Genomic DNA, 18005 nt, shown 5'->3' on the forward strand with positions numbered 1-18005 from the left:
AGGCTAGAGGAAAAGGGGAGTACAGGATAACATCCTTGAAGTCTGCTTCTACACCTGCAGAAAGAGAAGAAAGAACAATAAAACTGTATTGATGTTGTGAGGAGCCAAAGACCTGCCCCAGTGCGCCGGGGTAGACACTGGGGAGACCAGAGCCCCAGACATCCAAAGAGCCCCCAGGGCATGGGAGCCCAAACAGGACCAGCACAGGGATAGCTGCATCCCCTATCCCAGAAAAGAGCAGAGGAGAGCCTCATGAAATTCCCCAGCAGCCACAGTGCGGAAGCCCTATGCTATGCCAGATCAGATCCAGCCATGGGCCCAGTGACCCGAGCCCCGACAGAGCCAGGATGTCCATCCCCTGCGGGGAGTGAGCCAGCACACACCTGAGCAACAAGGACTGGACACTGATAACCACCAATGAACCAGCAGGTCAAAGTGCCAGCCAATGGCAGGGAGCATGACAGGGGAGATGGGCCCCACAACTCAGACTCAGCTCAGACTCAGCCATACTTTAATGATCCCAGGGGGAAATTACTTTTGTTACATGCTCCAGAATACACACATTGTTATATATATATTTACAACATTCCATACAAGGTATTACTATATCACAATAGTCATATCACTTCCCTTGGGAATCCCAGTGAAGTGATGGTGACTTGTGCAAGTCACCATCACTCAGGTCTCCATCTCAGAAGACCTTTCCATCCGCAGGTCACCATCTGAGAATCTGAGACCTGAGGTCACCATCTCAGGTCTCCACTTTGCAGTCACAATCACGTTACCACCCTAATTCCAATACATGCAGACACTCATAACCACACTTGCACTCACCACACGCATCCTTTCCTCCCAGGTCCAGAGGGGCGCCCACCGGAGGGTAGGTGATCCCCTGTCTGCCCATCCCTCCATGCTAGAACCCCACACCCCTTCTGCTCTCTTCTGGGGAGACAGTGCTCAGAAACCACATAGTGGTGAAATACCGTTTATTGCTCCTTTTAATTGTTACAACTAAATAAAAATTTCAAAATACATATTATTTCAATGACTCATTTATGTATTGAGCTGTGGCACTATACACCCCTGGGTCTTTCTGCATGGAGTTTGCATGTTCTCCCTGTGCATGCGTGGGTTCTCTCCGGGTACTCCAGCTTCCTCCCACAGTCCAAAAACATGACTGTTAGGTTAATTGGCTTCTCCAAATTGTCCTTAGGTGTGAATGGTTGTTTGTCCTGTTTGTCTCTCTGTGTTGCCCTGCGACAGACTGGCGACCTGTCCAGGGTGTACCCCGCCTTTGGAAAATGGATGGATGGATGGATGGCTGTGGCACTATATCTGATCAAAGGATTTGTTTCCTTTTAGATGGGAGTTAACCTGTCCATGGTGTACCCCGCCTCTCGCCCAGTGAACGCTGGAGATAGGCACCCGCACCCCCCCGTGACCCCATGAGGGATTAAGCGAGTTAGAAGATGGATGGATGGATGGATAGATGGGAGTTAAAATACGATAAGAACTTTATTGATCTCACATTGGACAAATTCACCCATTACAACAGCTCTTGGCAGCACCAAATGTAGAGTGCAAACAGTTGTTAAATAAACAAACGTATAAAAGGAAGAGGAGATGGATAACTATGAATAAATCACATCAAACAAAAAAGATCAAGTTAAAAACAAAACAAACACACACACACACACACAAACACAAGTAGTATAGGATAATACAATACAATCAATTTACATATCAATGCAATTAAATGGATTATAGATTAGTAGTGGAGGTGATGTGCTTTACAGTGAAAAAGGAGCAAAGTGATCAAAAATGAAAAACAATCATCCCTTCAAAAGAAAAAGTTTGAAACTGTACATTTCTAAATATATATGACTGGCGCAGTTGGTAGCACTCTTGCCTTAATTGCAGCATGAAATTATTCCAAAAAAAGTTAAAAAACAAAACAACTGGACTTATTTCCGAAATTTGAAGACGTTTCGCTTCCCATCCAGAAAGCTTTCTTAATTCAGACGTCTGGAGTATAGGGTGGAGTTCCAAGCTTTATATTATTACCCAAAAGGGCCGTGTTATGGCTTAAATAACATGCAAATTAAACCGAAACTGGTCTACCCCTTAGCAATGGGGAATCTGGATGGGAAGCGAAATGTCTTCAAACTTCGGGGGAAAAAATCCATTTTTTTAACGTTTTTTTGGAATGATCATGACCTGGATGACTGAGAATCTTCACCAGCATATGTGACTAATGGTTGTAGCTTAGCTTAATTTAGATGTGCTTCATACGTGCTAATTTTGTACATTACGTTTTAACTGTCAATGTTAATGAAAACGTCGAAATAAAAACAAAACCAAGAGCTCGAACTGTATTTTCTGCTTTTATTTTGATAGTGCGTTTCGCTGACGTGACGCGCCTAAAAACAAACCAAAACACAGCGTCATCGAAAAGCACGTGTGGACCTTCCGCTTGCCGTACTTGGCTCCGCCATTGCTTGACAGGTCCCGTTGCTAACCGCACTTCAGTGACTCGCTGGAGCCTTTGGGATAGAAACATCACTTTAAAATGCGTTTGTAGGAAAATGTTCAGCAGCTCAGAGGGCATGAGAGACCCCAGCCGCCTCACACAGGTACCTTTCCCTCTTCTTTGCCTTCTTATGTCACTTCCTGGTCGCTAAAGAATAGTTAATGCACTGTAGCTTGTTTCGAAGCGTAAAGTTTCTTGGCTACGACTTTCCATATCCACAAATTGTATTTAAACTACTTTTCTGCAGGTTTTATTTTACCTTTAGTTGTAATTAAGCAATCTGATAACATAGCGTTTAGAGGCACTATTATGTATCTGGAGTAGTTGTTGCTCCGCCGAACTTCTTGCTGTTTTTACAATAAATGTCAGAGGAGGTTTTATAGCTGCTAAGTTTTGAGAGGAAGCTGTTTTTGCATAATTAATGAACGTTTGGCGAGGAAATTGCGTGGTTGGAGGCTACACGCCATTCTCTTTGCAGGTGTTAAAAAGTAGGAGCAGACAAGAGTTAATCTAGCTGTTAAAACTGGGAACCAGATATATGGTCTTTTTTTTAAATTGTTTCCAGCTTTTACCTCAAATGATGAATGAGAGATGCAACTTTTTAAACGATTGAATGTTAAAAATGTATAACTGTGACAGCGAGTTGATATTTTGCTTACGAATGAGGCTTTTTTTTTTTAATAACTCAATGCTGGATCGAGCCAAAGGGCCTTGCAAACGTCTTCACGCCTCTTGAACCTTTCCCACAGCCACAAACCTGAACGTATTTTGCTGAAACTTTATGTCATACCACAGTATAAATTAGTGCGTGATTGCAATTTCTCCAGTAACTAATACAAATCTGAAAAGTGCGGCATGCATATACATCCAGCTCCATGTAGTGTGATGCATTAAAGTCAGTTCACGTAGGAGACACAACAAGCATGTCAAATGTTAGTTGTGATTGTACAACAACCTGAACACACCTTTCACTGCCTCAGTAAAACACAGTGTTTGCAGCATCATGCTGTGGGGATGCGTTCTTGCAGGGAAACCGGTCAGAGTTGATGCATGATGAACAAAGCTAAACACAGCACAATCCTGCATGCTGATGCTTCATTTTTCTCTGGTAATATTTTATTTGTTTTTTACCCAGCCAGCCAGATTGATAATGTTTAGCACTCTAGTTCTACACATTATCAATGCGGGACTGCTCCATTTGAATCGGTTTGGGGACATTAAGCAGAACTCTCTGAGCTGATTGGGCAAAGCGACTCTTAGAGCCCGCCTACCAAAGGGTGGTTTTAGCCAATCACGGCAACAAATTGAACTGTAAGCAGCAGCTGCTATGATAAACCACAAGAAGGTAAGCTAGTCAAGACAGACACTTCTTCTACTATCAAAGATAAAATTGTGGATTTTTGCAAACCAGATGTGAAAGCAGCAGCTACTCGTGCGTCCTCCTGCGCTGCCGGTGCGGCTCAGCCACCCGTGCTTATTCCGCACTGGTATGTCCCGCCTTAAACCACTATACTGCTACGTGATTGGCACAAACTGTTTTTGGTTTCGGGCACAAACCGTTGAAGCAGCATAAGATGGATTCTCGTGTGTTTGTGAACACACAAATACCGCGAGAATTCATCTTGCAGACAGGCTTAATTTGTTTTGGTTTTGATTGTGATGTTTTTACCTCTGCCTCCTCCTTTTCATGCAGAACACTCTGAATTCCTTTTTGGAAGAATGGTGCTCTACACGTCTCATTTCCTGGAAAAAAATCCTCAGAGAAAACCCTTTAGAGCAGGGGTTCTCAAACTTTTGTGGCCAGAGACCCCTTAGCATTATTCAAAGGATCCCTTTAAATTCCTCATGCTGATAGTATTTTTAAATAGCCTCTTGTACTGTTAAATACATTAGGAATTATATATATATATATATATATATATATATATATATATATATATATATATATATATATATATATATATATATATATATATATATATATATATATATATATATATATATATATATATAATACACCTAATATTAGAGATTTGTTGGAGATTAGATCCTCATTCTTGATAAAGACAAATTTGATGTAACTGTTGTCATACTTCCTAATTTTAGCTGATTTGGCTTTTACTTTACTTGATGAAGGGGACAGAGTTAAATATTTGTCTATTGTGTTACTTAGCTCAACCCAGACGCATCCTCAGCAGTGCCTCTTGAGGCCTGACAACATTGGTTTTACGTACCCCCAACCCGTGTTTCGTGGACCCCTGGGGGTCCGGGGACCCCATTTTGAGAGCCACTGCTTTAGAGGCTGCTAAATACATCAGACCATGGAGGGTCCCCTTCTAGCAAGACAACAACGACCCTACCCATACAGCCAGAACTATAACAGAATTGGCAATGTCGGAGTACAGACCTAAATTCAATTGACAGTCCGTGGCAAGACTTTAATATTGATATTCACAGAGGCTCTCTGGCCAGTTTGACTGATATTGAACTATTTTACAGAAAGAGGAATGGACAAAAAGGTGGTAGAGACATGTCCTAAAAGACTTGCAATTTGAATGTCAGCAAGCGGTCTTTCTATAAAGCATGGACTCATGGGGACTGAATACAAAAGCAAGCCACATTTTTCAGATTTTTATTTGTTAAAAAAAAAAAACAAGCTGTCTAATATAATACTTTATGGTTGTGGTTTTAATGTGGAAAATGTAAATACTTTTGCAAGACACTGTAGCTGCACCGTTGGAACCATTCAGCACTCATAATTATGCACTAAGTTGTATCGATCTACATAAAATGCCGTAACGAATAACACTAATGAGAAACTGTTGAGAGGCTGGTCAAACCTGATCCAACATTCTCATCGTTGGGATGGATATCGCCTATCTGACGTGAAGTTTAAAAGACTTCTAAGCCTACTCTTAGAGTCGGCATTCAGCCAAAATCATTAACAATAAACATACAGCTTAAGATGGAGCTCAGAGTCTAAAGCTCTCTTTCTCAGTCAGTTCTTTTCTACAGTGGAGCCAAATTGCCACACTGACAGAAAAGGACTACCGCTATGAAACATTGCTTGTTTGAGATATCCTCCCTGCGAGCTTTAATGTTTCTATGACATTTAGATGAGATTTAATGATGAGATTCCATTTGCTAGTAAAATACAAATGTATTTTTTTTAAGAATTCACCTGAGAATGAACAGATGTGTTTTTTCCCTTTTGGAACTAATGATTGTTTTTTTTTTTTGGGTTTTATTTTTGTCATAAAATGTAATGACAGATATGTTAGCGCATAAAAAGATAGTTTTAAAAAAAAAATTCAGATCTGTCCTGTCTGTTTTCTAAAATTAATTTGTTGCTGTATTGCATTTTGGCCGAATATAAAGACTGCAGGCGTGCTTCTTATGTTGTCAGTTGTTTTCTTGCCTGTTTAGTTGCCCGAGTTATACTTTCTGATAACGTTCAGTCGAACTGTACCTTGGTTTCAAAATATCTGCGTAAACACGTTTAACAGGAGCTAATTGCCTTCATTTAAAACAGAGAAGCAACAACAGTTTCCTCCTGCTGGTAAAATAATAAAACACATTATAATTCAAATTACAAAATGTATTGTTTCAAATTAGATACATGAACTTTAGCAAGAACAGAGAATAAACAGCTTCTTCATTTGTTAGTTTTCAAGTACTCACTGAATCGGGTGATGTGCGTTGTTTTGATGTCCTGCTCTTTCTAGAATGAAACAAGCGGGTTAATTAGTCGGGTTATTTGCTTGGGTTGCTTGCCTGCAGACAACTGCTTAACAAACATGCACCTCAAAACACATTTCCAAACAGCCAGATCTGTATTTGTGTCTAACTTGTAAGTGAGGGAAACGTAGGAGCCTCCTCCACCGGGCATACTGCTAGGCAGAGCATAGCAGTATGTGGGGGAGGGGCGGTGCTGTGTTACTCTACGCTTCATTTAGCAGGAGACGACGGTAACTTTTTACAACCATAGCATATTTTGATATAGGGCTGGCCGATAAATCAATATCCCGATATATTGAGCAGTTCACCTCTATAATGATAAATTCCTCGATGACGTGTTGTGAATTGTTGCTGTATAAATAAAATTAAGTTTAAGCAACTGCACCTGACGAGATACAGTTGTGTAATTTAAGCCATTTTAAGTGGGAGTAATTGGGGCTGTCCTAATTCATTCCTCACAGGCAGTCACATCTTTTTGATTACATTTTACAAAAAAAAACTAAATGAAAAGGTTTTAATTTTTTTACTGTTTATGTATCAAATTAAACTTTTCAGTATTGTGTAAATCAATATTAGATCCCCTAATGCAACATGTTAGAAACGCACACAGGCGGTCATGGAGTTTAGTGCGGGACAATTTTACTTCAGCCTGAAGAGGGAGAAATGTGCAGAAAGACAACTTTGTCTAACTGAAAATACACATTTTAAACAATGGTTAATTTTTTTTTGACTCAATCCCTAATCTTAGGAGATAGGAATGGAAATTTTCATGCAAACTGGTCTTATTTATTGCCACTAAATCCTGATTTCACTGTGACCCCCCCCCCAGCAGAGCCCATGAATGATGCCCATTTACGTTGTATATTGTGCCCGGCTCTGTAAAAGGAATAACACCCTGGGAAATATAATAAGCTGTAATTGTGTAATATTTGTGCATAATGCTAATGCAGTAAGTAGTATTTTCTCAGTAAAGCTCTATACATTTTTCATGTTTCCATTACAGGGCTGGCTTGAATTTGCGAGACACACACACACATTACAAGTGAGGCAGTATGATGAGTTCTGTAATGGCAATACGGAAATAATAGGAACCATTAGGGCACTTATCTAAATGTTTAGAAGATCAGGCTCTGCACAGAAGCGGGGAAGCTGTCTCTAAAAATACGGAGGATCATAGCTGTACACACCTCGTCAAATGCATTCATTTCCTGAAAGGCTCACGATGAGCTGCGTTTCTTTTGGGGAGATTTGAGGGATTACTGAGTCATTAATGGTAACTTAATGCCGCTGATTTATGGGGTGTCATCCGGCTCTGAAGATCTTAGCCCAATAATGAGCAGAAACACGGCCTCCCCGGTAAAAAGCCCAAACCTCAACTCCGCGTTTAGCACGGCGAGGCATCGCTGACGGAGAGGTTAATCCTCACATCGATTAAAAAGGAGGACGCCGATTGTTCTCGAAAAACACAACCAGGGTCCGGGAAATAGGTGTGAACATGCTTTGCTGTAAGCTTTTCAGTAAACAGGTTTGCTCGTGTAAAACCAAACTGGCACGGAGCTGCATAGGTTGTGTTTATTTTTCGAACTTTGTAGCGTTCCCTGTTTCATCTGGAGGCTTGATAAGTCAAGGGGTGTGACAGGGGATGTTCATGTGTGCCCTGCTGATTGCTTGTTTAAAATGCAACGTGCCCCCCATGACAGCTTAAAAGAACTAGCTGGAGTGTGGCTGCATGTTTTAGTTTAGTTAACTAATTGCCTTTATCGATGTAAACATGAATCAACTAAGTTGTTGCATTGTTGATAGGATATTTGTTCATGTGGAGCCTAATAAATATAAAAGGATTTAAAGAAACTGTTATAAGACTGTTATAAATAGTATAATATTCCATACAATGTGTTTGCAATTTCACAACTCCAAACAACGAAGCTAAACAGCAGTTTGCATGCGTTAGTCGGCTGCATCAGCGTAGTCCGTTGCTGCACAAGCCTAAACCCACATCAGTTTTGCTGAACTCAAAATCCAAGCTGGAGTGAAGCTCCCTGGATTTGTGGAATGATTCACGTCCTCCTCGTATCTTCCCAAACAGCAGTCCTGTGCGTCTGTGTGCGTCCAAAACCAAATAATTGCTGTAGAGAGATTATTTCAATACGATTGTGGACGCTTAATATTGGCTTTTTTTTCCCTGCTTGCCTGATTTACTTCCATACTTTTCAGATGAGCTAAAGTTGGACCTTTGGTTATTGTTTTAGTTTAAGCACTAAACAGAGAATACATTTGTGACCCAGATAAAACAAAAATGACAAATGTGTCTTTTTATCGAAGAACACACAACTTAACCACCAAATGCAAGTGAAGGGAAAAAGGTCAATACTGTTATTTGCAAAAGTTTTTGTGTAATTGAAACTTAATTTTCTGACATTTATCCCCTTTATTTTACTATTTAATATATAGATATATATATATAGTATATATATATATATATATATATATAATATATATAGTATATAGTATATTATATATATATATATCTATAGATATATATATTATTATTATTATTATTATATTATTATTATTATTTTATTTATTATTATTTTTTTTTTTGGCCATGTTTCGGAAAATATCTGACACCATGATGGTGGCAGCATCATGCTGTGGGGGTGTTTATTAAAAGCTGATTGATGAGAAGGTGGACGCAACTAAATAAATGGCGAACTAAAAGAAAACCTTCTGGAAGCTGCTAACGACTTGAAACGGGGGCAGAATTTCACACTGGAACAGAACAACAACCCAAAATTTACAATCATAGCTATGCTGAAAAAATTCAAATAAACATTTATTAATGTTTGAATGGCTCGGTCAAACTCCAGAGCTAAATCCAATGAATGGGTGCCAGACGCTCCCCATCCAATTTAACTGAACGTAAGATGTTTTGCATTGAAGAAAGAGCAAAGGTTTAGTCTGTGAATAGAGGCAGCAAATATTTCAGATTCTTTTTTTTTTTTTGAAACCTCCCAATTCAATTCAATTCAATTTTATTTATATAGCGCCAAATCATGAAACATGTCATCTCAAGGCACTTTACAAAGTCAAGTTCAATCATATTAAGCTTTAAGATCATAACATGAAGTAACATTTCAAAATCTGGTTATGCATACTTTTGCAAGGCACAGAATATTTTTTTAGCACTTATAGATCAACTTTAAATGAACAAATATTGATTTGCAACCAGTGATAAACTTTAAATTCAATTATAAACTTTAAATGCATTTGCCTCCTGCTTTATGGCAGACTGAGAGATGCTAGAAATAAAGATGGTGCCATCAGGGGGAAAAAGGAGCAGAAAAATACGGCAGTAGGTATATTTTGTGGTGATACCGATTTAAAAAAAAAAAAAAAAAACAAAAAAAAAAAAAACCCACAATAAGTAGATTTCAGATAAAAAAGAGACTAGAGGATCGCTGGATGAGCCGTCTGTGCAAAAGAAAAAGGGAACCAGGTATAAGACGAAACCCTAGGAATTAAACCGAAGTAGCTGTTTCCACTGCAATGCTAAATATTTTAGTTGTTTCAGGGCTGTTATAGAGTAGTACCTTTATTCTTACATGATCTTATAAGGTAAATTTTGTTCCTCTGATTAATATTAGAGGAAATATGTTATCCCTCTAGTTGTTTTAGTTTAAAGGAGCAATAAGCCCTGAGTGACAGCTATTCACATGGACGTGCCTACAAGAGACTGGAGAACAACGCAGAGAGCTGGTGTGTGAGCATATTCCATCTATAAAGATACCTTTAACTCTTCACAAAACTATTTTTTAGTTGTTTCTGTCTAAAATAAGGACATTTTGCTTATTGGTCCTTTTAAGCAGCAGCAATATCAGAAGTAGCAAAATATGAACAGAATAAGAGGCATAATACATTTGATATGATACACAGTTAACAGAGCTGGTTAATAAACATTTCTTCTTTTGGAGCGCCGTGTGACAACGCATCCTAAGCTCTGCCAGATTTAAAATTTTAAAGGGACAGTTTTCCCTACATCCGCTCCACTTGTTCATCCTGTAGAAAATGAAGGATGAGGTTCAGGAGTTTACCTGTCCACTCCTACGCCGGTCTGATTTATTTAAGTCCCGTTGAGGACCGCAGGACCAAGATGTAAAAGGAGTGTCAGTAGCCCCCATGTCAGCATGCAGCTCTTCATTAATCTGTCTTATTGATCCTGCATCAGCGCGCTGTGCCGTGACCTTGCTTTGCTCCAAAAGGAGCTGCACCCAGGCCAGCCTTGCCCCGACGCGTGTTACTGTTCTGATGGATCTGGGCTTGACTTATTGAAGGCGCCACACCTACAAGTGCTGAGTGGATTGTGCTGAACACCAGGGGAGGTGGCTCATGCTTTCATGTTATGAACTGCTGCAACGGCATGAAGTCATCAGTGTTTCCAAAGTGAGCTTCAGTTTTGCCACAGAGTGGGAAAATAAAAATGACCAGACGTGTTTTTGTTGGGGCTGGAAGACAACTAGCATTTTTTTTTTTTTTTTTTTTTTTTTTTTTATGGGAGGGTTTATTGCAATACACAATTTGCATCTCTGCATTTTCTCTGACCCCCAGTATAATTAAATCTAATCGTGCATCAGGGCGGTGTTTAAATCCATAATAATATAATAATAATTCAGGGATTCAATAAATGCTTTAGGGTTTTCATTAGTGTTATAAAATGTATTAAGTAAATAGTCAAATTAAAGAAAAGGAAGCTGCGTCGCTGTTGATCAGCCTCCCTGATCTCTCCCTGAAGTGTACAGAGCAACAGCGCTGGTGCTTTAAACCAGGCGCACTAATGGCGTTTTTTTTAAACTTTGCATTTTTTAGAAACACCAACGGAAGGCATCACTTTGCTGATGTGCTTGGCCTCTGAAGATGTCATCTGTCTCCACGTAGCTCCTTTTTTTTTTTTTTTTTTTTTTGTCGCACGGGATTTAGCCAAACCGGAAGGCAGTCATCTGATCTGCAACAGGTTCATTTCACATTTTCATTACGGCGGGTTCACACGCAGAGTTGAACACGTCCTTCGTTCGCCGGCTGATGACATTTCATGTTGTTAAATAAATGAATGGTGCCGTTGCCTTTTGTGGCCACGCTCTTACTTAATGTTTTGCAGATAAACACATTTGTTGCCCTTGGGAAATCTGAACTACTACCAGATAACGCTGTTTTCTTCAAAACAGATTATTGTTCTGTTCTTCAATTACTGTCTCTGACTGATTAACTTGTTTTGGGCGTTTGCTTCTTTTTTTTTTTGCTTTCTTCCCTTTCTTGTTGATACATAAATGATATAGGCTGTCCAGAATTTCAGCGACAGTGAGGAAACTAAAGTAAACAACGCAGTAAAGGCTCATATCTGCAAAGACCCATCTGTAGGAAAGCCGAGGGCATTAAAAAAAACCCGCTCAGTGACCACAGCAGTTTATAGCTCTAAACCAATACTTTGACAGATATTAGAAGGGTTGTGCAAAATGTGATAAAGGCACCAAATTTGGCAACTTTTTTTATTTGCATTCTATATTTGAAAGTTGTTCCTCCTGTATGCTGTATATAGGATTTGGCCCGTCATTGGAAAGAGAGCTTGAGAATTTCAGCAGGTGTTTGATTTTGTTGTTTTTCCTGCAAGTGAAAAGGCGTTGTGCAAAGATGGATTAGAGAAAAACAAAGACAAACACCAAAAACAGTTTCCAAAATCTTAAAATTAACCAAAATTCGCAATTGCAATGATAACACGAGGCCCCTGGTTGTGAAGCTCTAGCGTAGAGTTCGTCTTTTGGGCCGAACCCGAGGCGCACTCTCGCCTGAGAGCTTCTGCTTCAGGCTTTGCACTGCAACCTCCTCCTGCTAGACAAACAACCATTACTTAGAGTCCAACCACCATAGCTAAGCTTTAGTCAATCAAAACCCCACAGACTATTAAAGGTAAACCAGATCACCTTTAAAACTATACTGTCATTTCTTTTTTGGATGCCTATATATGCATTTGTTAAAAATGGTGGAGAAAACACAGGCACCCCTAGGCAGTGCCTTAAAAAACTGAACATCCCATAATAAGCTTGTTTATAAAGGGTTTGGAGTCATTCTGCTCTGTTTTCAAAGACTGGCTTGGAAAACAGGTGATGAAAAAATGGAAATAGTAATCATTACGTGGTTATCCTTCATTTCTTTAACACGGCAAATAGCATTTTGGAGCCATTTAGCCTTTAAAAACCTGATGTGACAAAATAATGAGTATCCTTAGTCTTGTGTTCATACTGTAGTTTATCTAAAATGAGCGCATGGGGTCATTATACCGTCCCCTTTCCTTTTTTAAACTTTGTTCTGATTAGGTTTTTTTTAATAAGCTGAAAAACAGGAAAATCTTGTATTTCCTGTACTCTTGCTACAACTACTACATCGGTAATAGAAACCAAATAACGAAACATACAGAACCTTCACGTTGTGATTTCCGCTTAGAATAAATAATTAAGTGGGTGCTTCTGTTTACCACGCTACAACTACATGTGCAGCAATTAGGGTTTATTAATGGATATCCACCTATGTATGCAGAGGAGTAATCTATATATATGAAGCGATCTATGCTGTCCATGTGTCAAATATGTGGAGACGGTTTCCTTCTGCATCTTAACAGTTCATTAGAACGCATTAACATAACAAGACGCCCACATTTCACCATACGGTCAACATTTCATCACTTTATTACTGGTCTGTGTGGTAAACAGTCACTGTGTCCTCAGAAACAGCATATACGGTGTGTCGTTGTGCATCATTGGGATGACTGGATTTTCTTTAAGAATATCAGGCTTAGATTAGTTCAGGCAGTTTAAAGAACATGCTAAGTATTGCTTTTCTACACAAAATTATGCTTTTTGTCAAACATGAGCAAAAAAAAAAAAAAATCCTGTTTTTTCACATTGGATCTGGCAGGTTTAGAAGCTGTTTTCCCTTAAGTAAAACCCTCATTTGAAAACGGTATCCTGTGTTTACTAAGGTTTGATATTGAATTGTGTTTGATCTAAAACAAGCAATTGGACAAAAACAGAAAAGAGAAGAAATTTGTGAAGAGATGTGATACTTTTTTAAAGCCCTGTAAATATTGTTCAGCCAACATATAGTTTACCTATCATTACCCTGTTTTCCTTGAGAAACTTATTTCCTGCTGCCATATATGGCTTTTAGTGGATACAGTACCCCGATTTTATTTATTTATTTTTTTGAGCAAATTAAATCTGTTTCCCCTATATTTTTTTACTTCAAAGTCTTCACTCTCAAGAGCTATGGGTTATTTGCCCCTATTCCCATGAAAGCAAAACTAACTCTTCTGATGAGTTTGGACAAAGATATGGATGTCAAAAAGTTTTTTGTATTGCATTATATCGCATTTTCAGCAGCATATTAAATGTTCATTCCCACCATATATGGAAAAAGATGTTGCCAGATCTACTTTGCCAATGATGGGCTATGTGTTAGCTGTGTTGTTCTGTGCGCTTTCACCTGTACATGACCTAACCAAACAGCTATGTTGTCCAGTAAAATGTTCTCAGTCATCACATTCAATCATGTTATCCAGCTAATTAACAAATGACTCTCATTCTGAGCTCTGTCCTATTAGATTTATACTCAGAAGGTAGCATGACATAAATGCCACTGCTATTCATGCAGAGAACCCATGCTGCTTGCTTCCATAACCATGTGTTTGTCAAATAAAATTACAAACAAAACATAAAGGCACCACAGAAAACGAATTTCTCTGCTCAACTCGTACAAAACAGTAATTTTAACCAAAATGACACCAAAATCGGTCCTCTTTTCCTGAGCTGTCCCCCAGGATGTTGTTGCAGCTCATGTTCCTCTCCACCCCTTGTGTGTTCTGACAGCAGTATTAATGCACTCATTGCTCCCTGCTCAGTATTTTGGACAGTATTTTCAGTTGATTGGACCAAATTACCCCTCCTGGTTATCTTAAACGCAGGAAACCATTGTGCTGTCATGCTGATTACTGTGTTTCTTTGCCTGAGCCCAGCCTTCAACCCACTTCTATGACCTAAGGTGACCCTTCAGCTATTTCCATATGGAAGTCATATTTAAATTTTTTACAAAGCCAGGGTACCAACTGCTTAACGGGTATTAAAATGTTATCATATGGCCAAAACTAAGCGTTGAAGTGTATTGTGATGAGATAAGGCCTTTAAGTACAAAGGTAGGACATCAAAGTAACGACTAATTAAATCAGAACACCTGGGCATGAAATAGGAGTATAAATTGGTAAATGCACCCTGTTTAGATTACACTTTATGCTTAATGCTAGGAATTAATGATAATATAGATGTCAGGGTCCTCACCAGGATTTCCTTTTAGCGTAACGGTGGACGGCTGGCGGAGTGTTACGTTGCTAGCTTTTACGTCGCCAAGCTAGTAAAAGCTAGCGTTAGCTAATGTCGTTTGGGAGGTTTAAAGCTGCGTTGATGCACGTTCAAGAGATTTACTGCCTTTTCTATGTTGCTCTTAAACATTACGCTCATAAGAAATGAGCGTAACAGTCTAAATTCAGCGTAACTTTAACAACTTTCAGCGTAACGGTCCATTACGCTAAAATGCCCTGGCGAGAGCCCTGGATGTGCTAATTACAACTTTTGTTGGCATAGTAGCATTATTTCTACTTGTATAGCAGTCTATCTACTGTTCCTCCATTAATCAATTCTTCAAAGTAAATGCACTTTATTAATTCAGACCAACCCCGTCGTGCCAACAAAACCGCGACAAACAGTGGCTTAAACAGAAGCTTCACAGCATATGCTCCGTTCTTCTCAAGAGGCTTGAAAAGCAAAAAGCAATGAACTAACTCCGTCTGCCACTTTGAAGATTTAGATGAGGTATTAAAATTTTAAATGTCCTTGCGGTGCACTCTCACAGTAAATAAATGTAAATGCATTGCTATGTTTTCGCTATAAGGGCATAGCTCCGGGGCTTATAATGGGTTCCCTTTAGTTGAATAACACCGACCTGAAGTACACCACCGATTTTGGCCTCAGGCAGTTTGAATTACTGTTGAAATTGGTCTAAGATTCTCTCTACAATATAATTCATCTCTCCCCTCGGTCTGTCATTTAGGCTAGTTGGATTGCAGCTTTAGGCTAAATCTCTTCATGAGATCTCAACGGACACTGATTCTGTGTGAAGTCAACAAAAGGTGCGAAGTAAATTAATTTCATACCTGAGTAATTCTGGAGTGACATTGACGGGTGGATGTGTCTGAAGTTAATTCGTCACGGGAAACGGTGTTGTGTTGATCACGCCCAACAGACTTCAGACACGCTTGACCTTTTCAAATGCATGAGCTGATCAACAGTATGAACAGTACCCTTGTTTTGTGCAAATTAACCGATCATCTTCTTCCTAAAGCCCTATTGACTGGGTGGTTATGTTTACAAATGCCATATTTTTATTTTTAAAAAGGAGATAAAAGCCATGCTTAATTAAAGGGTATTGATGGCGGGTTTTAATCATTTTAATGGAGCTAAATCCTCAGTCCTGATGAATCATGAGGGCTTATTCTTGTAAGAAGGTGCTTACTACATTCTTGGATAATGTATCCATTTTTGATATTTCTTTGTTCAAAAAGTAACATTTTTATCTTTGTTGTCCAGCATGTGTTTCTATCTCTCTTCCTCCCAGTAATAAATCCCCGGTTGGCTGTCAGCCAGCTCTTCCCCAAATAATAAAAGTTTAAATCACTAGTTCAACAGAAATGCCGTGTTATCCTCTTAGATTTTGTAGACAGACTCTCGGCTGTCACTGGAGTTTTTTTGATGAAAAATTGCTCCTTAGCGGCAAAAACAATCTGAAACGACTTCAGCTGTAAAGCCAGGATACAATTCTGACAGAGCTTTGTCTGACAGAGCCTAGCATTTAGAGCAAAAGGAGCTTACTGGTTTCTGCCCTTAAGAGCGAGATTTGAAATCAAATCTTTGAGTTATACCAGATACCCGGCCATTATCCCTTTCAGTTTCTGCTTGTTTTTTTATTTTGTTGTAAGTATGAATGCACTTATCGATCAATGAGTTCATTTAAAGATGAATGATCTTATCGATCGGATAAAGATTAATTGATAAGTGGCCATTAAAAAAAAACTAGTTTTCTTTTGTATAAAGAGGGTCTTTTATTTAACACGAAGGACTAACTTTTTCTTTTTCTTTTTTACAATCTGCTAAATTTTAAAAGAGGCACATAATTGTATTTTAACAGTTTATTGTGCCACCTGTATTACATACTGACTAAGTAAACAGAAATTATGGTTTTCTCACACATAATTAAAGGCAAGGCAAATTTAGTTATATAGCACAATTCAGTACAGAGACAATACAGAGTGCTTTACATGATTAAAATATAGGAAAATAAAACAGAATAAAAGTAAGTAGGAATAAAATGTAGAAACAAAATAGAACATTAAAAGCAGTTGGACTAAAAAAACCCAATAATAATAATTACACATAAAAAAACATAATTAATCTTGAACATATTTATAAAATATAACAGAATAGGAACTTTTTAGGTTACTGAAGAAAATGTATGAAACACTAATAATTCCCACGAAAGCCTCCACCATCAACTGTGCTTTTGGCATCATGTCTTTTTTCTATCATGTTACAGTTTTTTGCATAATGCTCTCTGCTTTTCCGTCATAACATCCTTGTCTATCTCCATTTGCTATATAAACAGATATTTGTTTTTGGCAAAAAAACTACTTTTGGCCAAAACAGCAATAACAATATCAGATATCGGTAGCGGCCTGAATTTTCATATCGGTGCATTCCTACATAAAATAAAATTTGAACTGAGCGTAGAAGTAGAAGACAAATGGCCGAGGATTATATAGTGTGCTTCATTTGCTGAGAAAGCAGGAGTGTGTTGTGCTCTTTTGCCCCACTCAGTGAGATTGACTTTTAATTTTCTCTTTTTATTGCCTGGGCTTTATTCTGTCTGAGCCCTAACCTCTACCCCCCTGCGTGAAAGGTCTGATACTGACCTAGGTTTACCTGGAAGATGACTGACAGCCGTTGAGGCACGAATGAGGAATGACACCAACTATTAAGGGGTTGGACACTGCTTGGCCTGACCTTCTGATCAATTCACTGCCTTTTTAAAGCAGGCAGAACCGAGAGTAGCGCTCGCGTTTTCCCCGACTAATAAAGACGGCACAGAGAGTAGCTCCTGTGCTGGGCTGCCAATACTTTTAACACCCCCATTGATTCTCATTACTGCTGATGGTTTCTTTGCTAGTGTTAGGCGGGCTTTGAAGAGAGTGTGGGTGGAAGGGGGTGTAGTTAAGAGTTTTGTTCAGGAGTCGACTCATCATTTTATGACCTTGGATCAGTTGAATTTGCAGAAAATGTTTCAGTCGTCAGTGTATTGATTCTTTCTTTTATTATAATATGTGAAGTGTTTTTGACACTGTTTATAAGATGATAAACGTAACAACAAAAACAGCCATTTCTAATTCGAGCAACCCTTCCGATGTTAGTTACATTCCTGAATTGGGACCTTTTTGTGTTTGCTAAGTCAAAAACATCAGTCAAATGGGAGGTAATAAAGCAAGAAGCTTTCACAAGAAAGCTGACAGACATATAGCGTCAGACTGAATGAAGTGAAATACAATAGTTCTAACCAGTAAAGAGAAAATTAGAAAGTACTAGTCTGATTA

The sequence above is a fragment of the Fundulus heteroclitus genome, chromosome 23 (assembly GCF_011125445.2).
Source record: "Fundulus heteroclitus isolate FHET01 chromosome 23, MU-UCD_Fhet_4.1, whole genome shotgun sequence".
NCBI classification, from domain to species: domain Eukaryota; kingdom Metazoa; phylum Chordata; class Actinopteri; order Cyprinodontiformes; family Fundulidae; genus Fundulus; species Fundulus heteroclitus.